A 9,336-nucleotide genomic window follows, 5' to 3' on the forward strand; every position below is an offset into this window, starting at 1 on the left:
AACCCTTCAAGAGGTTGGGCCATCCCCCCTAAGTCACATGAAACAGGAAGGCTGGTGCCAACCAGCACTGCCTGAAAATAACAAACATATAAAATAAATGCAGAAAACTCTTCAGGAGCTTCCTTCAGTGTGACCGGCTCCTCCAGGTACATTTCCTAAACTGAGTCTGGTAGGAGGGGCATAGAGGGAGGAGCCAGCCCACACTATCAAATTCTTAAAGTGCCCATGGCTCCTAGTGGACCCTTCTATACCCCATGGTACTAAATGGAACCCCAGTATCCGCTAGGACGTAAGAGAAAAAAGGTGCCCGAAGTGAGCAGAGCTGGCTGGGAGCTGCCAGCTGACTGACGCCAGGTGTCTCCTGGTGCGGGTGGGTTGGTTGTGCAATAGGGCTCGGCATATGTGTAAGGGGCATTATGTGTGTCATGTGTATAAATGCATCAATAATGTGCGGCATATGTGTAAGGGGTTCTATGTGTGTCATTATGTGTATAAGGGCATTAATAATATGTGGCATATGTGTAATGGACATTATGGGGTAAATTTACTAAAGTGGGAGATTTTTAGAACTGGTGATGTTGCCCATAGCAACCAATCAGATTATATCTATTATCTGCTAGAAGCAGCTATATAAATGGTAAGTAGAATCTGATTGGTTGCCATGGGCAACATCACCAGTTCTAAAAATCTCCCACCTTAGTAAATTTACCCCTATGTGTATAAGGACATTAATAAAGGTTGGCATAATGTGAAAGGCGCATTATGTTTATAAGGACATTAATAATGTGTGTCATATGTGTGAGGGGCATTACTTTGTGGTATTATGTGTATAAAGACATTACTAATGTGTGGCATTATGTGTATGAGGTGCTTTACTGTGTGGCGTAACACATGAATAAAGAGCAGTATGGTGTGGTGCAATGTGAATAAGGGGCAATTTAGTGTGATGTAATGTGAATAAGGGGCACTAATGTGAGGAGTAATGTATATAAGATAAAGTAGTACTACTGTGTGATGTAACGTGAATAAGGGACACTATTGCATAATATAATGTGAATACACTTGCACTACTGTGTGGCATAATTTGAATTGGGGGTACTATTGTGTGGCCATGCTCCTTCCTAGCAAGAACACACCCCTTTTTGGGCTGCACAACAAATGTGCGCACTGTTCCTATTTAAAATATAGGGGGTAGGAGCACCACAATGAAAACTGCTATGGGTGAGGGGTAATGGTGCTGAGAAAGGGGCGCAGTGTCAGAGGTGGATCTAGAGGTGGTGCTAGAGGGCACCAGCCAAAATCTTGCCTAGGGCATCATATTGGTTAGAGCTGGCTCTGAATATATAAGTACTTATATGTATAAAAAAAAAAAAAAAAAAACTAATTCAGTGATTGCATTCAAATCTCTAGAGATTGTCATGCTGCCCTGCTTTGGTTATTTTCAACAAGTATCTCTGACTAATGAATTGAGCTGGCGAGCTGGTGGCAGTATGGATGGTGTAATTGTTAGCATTACTGCCTCACAGCACTGAGGTCATGGGTTCAATTCCCACCACTGCCGTATCTGTGTGCAGTTTGCATGATCTCCCCATTACTATGTGTGTTTTCTTCTGGCAAAAAAATGAACCCCAGTGTATAAGTGTGCACATGTACTAGTGTTTAGGGCAGACTAGATGGGCCAAGAGTTCTTACCTGCTGTCAAATTATATGTTTAATCATAATGGGACTGTCACTAATCTGTATGAGTGAAAGCTGTTAATTAGTATTTAATATCCAGATGACTAATAAAGCATTGCAATCCAATAACACAGTTCACACATTTAAGACAATACAGAAGCAATCAGTGGCAAAATTTACCTATGGGCTGCAGGACTACAGCCCCCACTGCCCAGTAAAATTCACCACTGTGAGTGAGTCAGATGCTGTCCGTGAGAGTGCACTGTGGCTCTGCCGGCGGTGGTAACCAGGGCAGCAAGTCAGGTGGAAGGGATGAGGCAGCACAGCCAGCGGCAGCCCCCCTCCACCACCCAGGTAGGAGCCGCTGCCTAAATTATATTGCACTACATATTCCAAGGGTCATGGACACCAAAAAAGGCTACACCCTAAGAGAAGACCTCCTCCAATAATCATTTAACCCTTATGTATTGTGCATTCCTGACCTCTTATACACGGGATAAATACAAAGTCCTCACCTCTATACTACCAACCCCAGGCTGTGACAACCACAAAACTTCACTTGCCGACAGAACATGCACCAGAGATTCTGGTCCATGCTGACATGATAGCATCACACAATTGTTGGTCGGTAGTACATTCGGGCAGGATACATGTTGCCGGCGTTCGGGATGCCAGCAGTCACAGGACCGACCCAAGCATCACGAATGTCAGAATGCCAACTGTTTTGGGGTTAACTAATCACACAAACACACACACCCTATCCCTAACCCTCTCGTTGGTGGCTAGGGCTAAATCTGGGGGGGCTACGGCTAACCACTCCCCTAGTGCCTAACCCTAACCCCCTATAATGTCTAACCCTAAACCACCCTCCCCATGGCCTTAACCCTAGAGCTCACCCCGATACTTACCAGCAGAATGTCGGCTGCTGGTGTCCCGGCGTCGGTCTTGCAATCATTGTCAGGATTTCGGCATCGGTCACCTAACTGCCGGCATCCCATTCGTCGGGATAGGAAACATATCCCGTGCATTCATACTGCAAATCTCCTATTCCCCAACATCCCTGAGGTGCTCTATGAATTGAGATTTATCCACTGTGGAGGTCATTGGTGTATACTAAACTCATTGTCATGTTCATGGATAAAGCATTTGATGACATGTGTGCTATGTGACATTGGTCATTCATTAACCTGCTGGAAGTAGCCTTTAAAACCTAGGTTGATTGTGACAATATAGGGAAGCACATAGTCTACAATACTCAGGTAGGTTTGAGCTCTAAACTATTTTTAGTCAGTGTTAAGGGGCTTAATGCCAAGAAACTATCCCCACAACATTACACCACCACCAGGATCCATTGAGTCATGTTGTTTTTGACAAATTCTGATTCTACCTTATGCATGTCACAGTAGAAATAATGTTTTTCCACTCTTCAACTGTCCAGGCATGGTGAATCTGTAGCCTCAGTTCCCTGTTCCTAGCTGCCAGGAGTGGAACCTGATGCATAGTTTCCTACCCTCCCGCATTCTGCGGGAGACTCCCGGTTCAATACGGAGTCTCCCGTTGCCACGGAAATGCACTTGAGTCCCCCGGATTCCTCAAAGCTCAGTCCGGAATCTCTACTGTGTCTGCGCCAATCGAATGCGACGGGGGCGGGGTCAGGTGCAGAAAAGCTGGCAGGGAAGGAGGGTGTACAAAGAAAACATCAGACGCCATACTGTATCTCCTGCCAGTGAGCTCGGTAGCATCTAGTTACCCTTTAGCTGAGTGCAGAAGTCTGAGAGGACGGGGTGCCTGCGTCTCCCTGCTGCTGGTCACTGGTGTGAAAAGTGATGGGAGCCGAGGCAGCTAGCTGCAATGTGTTGTGTGCACAGTCTGCTAAACAGATGGATCCGCCCACAGCACAGTTTCAGAGTCTGTAGGAACGGGGTGCAGCCACATGAGGATGACAGGTTGGTAGTAGTCTCTCATTCCTCCTGGTGTCTGTCTCGCAGCATCTGGATTGGAAATAAGCACAGAGATGTATTGTTACAATGTGTAATAACACAGCAGCACTGACACTCCCCCTCCCGGTCCGGGCACGCCCCCTATTGGTCCGTGTACGCCCCCTATCAGTCCGGACACGCCCCCTATCAGGCCTGTTTCTCTGCTCAAACTACACTGACTGCAGTGAGGGCAGAAGCTGATACTACCAGAGGTGATGGGGGGACCTGATACCATCAGGACAAGATCAAGGTAATGTCTTCCCATAAAACCTCCATAATCCTCCCTACACTCAGGTCCCTACCTTTATATCCATATCCCAGGTCCATGTTTGCCTACCCTCTTGTGGGAGACCCTCAGGTCAATGTAGAGTCTCCAGCTCCCACTGGAAAGTTAATTAAAAATCGCCCTGATCCCCACTCCCCGGTCAGGAATCCATACTGCATATGGGCATGTCTGGATGAGATGGGGCGGGGCCTGCATGAGAGGACATCATCCAGACAGCAAGTGCTCCGTGTGGGATTGCTGCTGCTGGTATAGTGCGGAGGAGCATATACATATTGGTGCTGCTGCTGAGTGTGGCACTGAGAGGAGCAGGCATACTTTATCTTCTCAAAGGTATCTCTGGCACACTCTCTTATTACCCTGACCTCCAATGATCCCCTGCAATGCCGCACTGTGTTAACACATACATAAAAATGTATGTGTTCATCGTGAAATCTGGCCGTCCTGTCAGGGTTCGGTGGATTTGGCACCACTGCGTATGTATGGATGGCTGGAGGGAGCCCATGTGACGTTCCTTCCTGCCGAAATGCTATGTGTGGCCCCAGCCTTACTGTATATACTTAGCATACCTGCTATTATGATATACAGTATGTGTGCAGCTACATATTCAGGGGGGACTATAACACACACAAGATCTCACCTAGGGCCTGATTCACTATTATTTGCTAATGTGAGAATGATTATCGGCACACTGCGCATGCATTGCGGGTGCATTGCACATGCACGAAGGCAAAAAAAAATCGCTCGGCGCCTGCAGCCTAAGTGTAAAGTCAGCAACAACTGTTGATTGTTTCTCGTTTTTTGCGTCTGCATTGCAATTCTGCTAATGTATATGCAGATTTGTGAATGCATCGGTGGGTGTCTTTATCCTTTCTGGGTGGCTCTTCACATGCGATTTGTAGCAAAATTTAAGAACAATTGCTAATTCAGCCTCAATAGCGATCCTTAGTGAATTAGGCCCTTAGTACTTTAGATTGCAACTGCAGGACACACCCCTGACTGTCAAAAGATATGCCTGTAGGTGTAGCTAGACACACCCATTGGGCAGAGCCAGACATACCCCTCAATGCGCTGCATATTCTGCTACTACCTATAATCTCCCTGAAACCAGTTTTCAAAAGTAGGCAAGTATGACCTGATGTGGTCTTCTGTTGATGTAACTTATCCAATTCAAGGTTCCACATGTTATGCATTCAGAAGGCCTGATTCAGAGACAGAGTTCAGCGATTTTATGTGACTGCACTAAAATTCCTGGAAACCCTTACTATGCGATTCATTGGCTTTTCAGGGTGGAGACTGGGAAATGACTAAAAGTGAACGCAAAAAGCGTCTGTTTCACCCTTACTGTGCTATGCGATTCATGTACTTTTCAGGGGGGAGACTGGGAAATTACAGAAAGTTATTGCAAAAAGTGTCCGCTTCATGGGTGTGTCTGGGAACGCTGCTGCAAATCCATTGCTTCAGGGGCCATGTTTAGATGGATTAGAGGAGAGTATCTAGCGTAGAACGTGAAGTTGATGTTGTGTTGATGTTGGAGAATTTACAATCTCCATCACAACTGCATAGACCACGGAGCTTGAAATTGGGCATCTTGTCGCTCATACATTCCATTGCATGGTGGAGCACAAAGGGAAGGCTGAGATTAGCATTTACATATTTCCACAACCATTATTGAGATAGCTGCTGCGATCTGTAAGTCTCTAGAGACTGTTAGCTAGACTTATAAAAGCATGGAGAGAAATAAAGTGGAGAGAGATAAAATGCCAACCAATCAGCCCCTAACTTTCAAACACATCCTGTAAAATTACAGTTAGATGCTGATTTGTTGGTACTTTATCTCTTTCCACTTTATCTCTCTCTTTAAGCTTTGGTAAAACTTGCCGTGTGTGTGTGTGTGTGTGTGTGTGTGTGTGTGTGTGTGTGTGTGTGTGTGTGTGTGTGTGAAAGTCCCAGACAAAAATTATATCTATAGGTCTTTTACAGGGGCGTCAGAATGGGGGGGGGGGGGGGGGGGTAAGGGGGCAGCTTGCTCCCCCCAAACATGAGAGAGGCGCCGTTCACGCGGATCCACAATCCAATCCAGCTGTGGCGGAACCCTCTGTATACCGCTCAGCGAGTCTGCAAAGCAGGGCGGCCCTCTCCCCGCTCTGCAACTCTGCTGCATTCCGCAGCTGCTTCTAGACACTGACAGCGGCGCTGTCTGTCATACCATTTGGCAGCGCAGCGCCTGTCAAATGGTCTGACAGACAGCGGCGCTGTCAGCGTCTAGCATGGTTTCCCAGCAGGTTCCTACTGGCCTGCCAGGGCTTCGGGGGATTCACTGGCAGCTTATAACCACGCCCACGCATGCAGGGGCGGGGCTTAGCCAGCTAACAGTCAGCGCAAGGTTGGTTCTATATCGGAGGGGCTGAAGGGACCTTGTGACGTATTGAGGGGAGGAGCTACGTCACCAGGGGGAGGAGCTACGGGTGAACAGGGTACCCGAAAAAGTACCCTCGCGGGCTCGCTTCGCTCGCCACGCTTCGGGCACGGTGGCTCGCTCCGCTTCGCTCACCACCTAATTACTAAAGGTAATAGTTGGTGGCGTGGATAGTAGAGGAACTATCCCGCTGGTCTAGCTCCTCCCCCTTGCGTCGTAACTCCTCCCCCTTACGGAAAAGGTCCCTTAGCCCACTTGATTCTAGCATCTACCGTCAGCGCAAGCCCCGTTCAGAGAGGAGCACGGCGGGTGTAGCGGGCCAACCTCACGCTGCGCTGCACAGTCAAGAGGATCCCACCGCCAAGGTCTAGAGGAGCTGGTGAGTGTAGACACATGTTGTGTATACCATCCAGGGAGGACGCACTGCCGAGGGAGTGCTTTAAATGGCGGGAGTCCCTGCCCCCCCCCCCCCGTGTCTCCCAGATGTGCAATGGGTAGAGACTGCAGACAATGAATGAGTGGGATGCACTGTATGTACCACCCTAGTATAATTGTACGACTAATGAGTTTCTTTGAGTAACTTGTTGCCAGTGGGAGGAGATGAGTCAATAAAATTAATGCTGTGCTCCGCTGAAGTCATACTGTCTCATCTGTATTATGTGCCCATTTATCAAAGTGTACTGTACAGTATTTGTGGCTAAATTCCCACGTTTTATTGGCCACAGCCACATCTCCCATAAGTTTCTATTGGGGTTTGCGATACTGCTAAATTTAACAATATCCGCTTGTTGCCGATATTCTGGCTGTTCGGATTCCAGCGGTGGTCTCCAGCTCGCGGGGATCCCAACAGCCGGTATATCATACCTATCCTCTGTAATATACTACTGCTATCTCCCACTGTAACCCAGGCACATACACTACTGCTCTCTCCCCGTGTAACCCAGGCGCATATACTACTGCTCTCTCCCCGTGTAACCCACGCACATATACTACTTAGTGATCACTCTAGGAGTGAAAAGGGGCAGGGTGCCGGACTCCGGGGGCGCAGCCACGCAAATTAGGGGGCGTGGCCACACCTACATCATTTTAGGGGGCGGTGTGGCCCACAGACGCTACTATAGAGAGCGTCTGTGGCCGGCGACGTCACTGTTGGGGGCGTGCCCAGCACCTCCATCGGTGCTGGGCTTCCCCCAGCTCTCTCCCAATGCGTGAATGGATGCCGCGCGCATGCGCACGGCATCTATACACGCCGGGAGGGCAGGAAGCGGGCGGCTGTTCTAGCAGGGCGCCGCAAAAGGGGCAGGGCGGGTTTTGCCTGCTAAAAAACGGGCAGGCGCCCTGCTAAAACAGCCTAGAGTGAACACTACTACTGATCTCTCCTGGTGTAAACCCAGGCACATATACTACTGATCTCTTCAGGGTGTAACCCAGGCACATATACTACTGATCTCTTCAGGGTGTAACCCAGGCACATATACTAATGTTCTGTCCCAGTGTGACCCAGGCACATACACCACAGCTTTATCATTAAAAATAAAGTTATTTTTTATTGACTGATACACATTTCATCTCTGTAATTATTTTAACACAGTTGTATGAGTGTTTTCTTTGTATACTATGCTAGGTGGTTCCTATAATGGCTGGCCACTCCTCTCTGGTCAGGTTGCTACACCCATTCCTGCATATGGCAACGCCCCTTAGTGGGCACTTCGTGCCCCAGTCCGATACTGCTTCCCAGCCCCAGTAGTGTCCCGGGTCAGGGCGACAATCTAAACGCGATAGCCGTGGTGGGAGAGAAAGCAGCTACATCATCGCCTGCGCCTGGTAAGTATGGAAGTCGGGCACCCCTCAATCACAAAACAGCTCAGGGAGGGGTAGGGTGGGAGGTGGGGGTAGGGGGATGTTGAGAATAGTGAGTACCTGCTGAATCATTTTACCCTAGAACACCAGAGAAAACAGAGTTATTGGAAAATTTAAAATGACCTGTGCTGGTTTTAAAAGAAATTTGATATGAATGAATAGAACCACACAAATAACATATATATATATATATATATATATATATATATATATAGTCCATGTATTCCGGCTCTCCATTGAATGTAAACAACTGCTCCGGGTGCCTCTGTAGCACAATTACATACCCATACAATAGACGTGGCACTCCTGGAGTCTTGTACAATGAAACTCATAAGCAGGCAGTTTAGTAGGACAACAACGTTTCAATGCCGAATTTATTTGGGCATTTTCCTCAGGTTACAAACATACACAAAACAACATCTTACCTATAAAGACGACTAATCACCCAGGTGCTCGTGCCGCATGTAGCGTGTGGGGCGGCGTCCGCTCCGTCCGGCGCAGCTACAATGACGTCATGATACGTCACTTCCCCTATGTGCATCCCGTCACCATGGATACCTACACAACACAGGCTGGTTACCTAGATACAACAAGTCGCGCTGATCGCGTGTGCCATATGATACAACTATTATGATACTGTCGTCTTCAAAATGTATCTATAGCAACCTAATAACAAGATGTAAACTAATTGCCAGCTGAAATACACATGCAAAGAATAGTGGCCTAACATATAATGTAAAATGTGGGCAATCGTGCCATGTGCATAAATCAATCTACTCTGATATTATGAGAAGCATAGGAATAAAGCCTGTGGCCATGATGTGTACCATCAAAAAGGGGCATTAATGTAATCCATGTTACAAAGTAGGTATAGGAAAATCACAATACTCATATTGATGATCATATCACCCTACTGACCTAGTAAACCTAGGTGAGCTAATGCATGCTCATAAGGAATTGCTAAATAGAATCAGATATGTACCGCCACCTAGTGGGCACATATCAATCAAAAATAAAGCCAGGCAGTTACATGTATGGGAAAAGAACCCGAGCTGGCTTGCTAAAAAAATATAGTCTAAAGAGACAAAAAAGACAAAAAACGAAGCTAGCTGTATAAA

General features: G+C 47.3%; 1 long non-coding RNA gene across 1 annotated transcript; it reads right to left on the bottom strand.

The window, feature by feature from the left end:
• Positions 1 to 2,941: 2,941 nt before the first annotated feature.
• On the bottom strand, positions 2,942 to 8,841 carry LOC134956914 (uncharacterized). The gene is made up of 2 exons (XR_010186289.1): positions 8,644 to 8,841; positions 2,942 to 3,668 (listed from the first exon to the last, which is right to left on the bottom strand). It is a non-coding gene; the product is annotated as an uncharacterized LOC134956914 (long non-coding RNA).
• Between the last annotated feature and the right edge of the window lie 495 nt (positions 8,842 to 9,336).

The sequence above is a fragment of the Pseudophryne corroboree genome, chromosome 9 (assembly GCF_028390025.1).
Source record: "Pseudophryne corroboree isolate aPseCor3 chromosome 9, aPseCor3.hap2, whole genome shotgun sequence".
Classification (NCBI taxonomy): Eukaryota; Metazoa; Chordata; class Amphibia; order Anura; family Myobatrachidae; genus Pseudophryne; species Pseudophryne corroboree.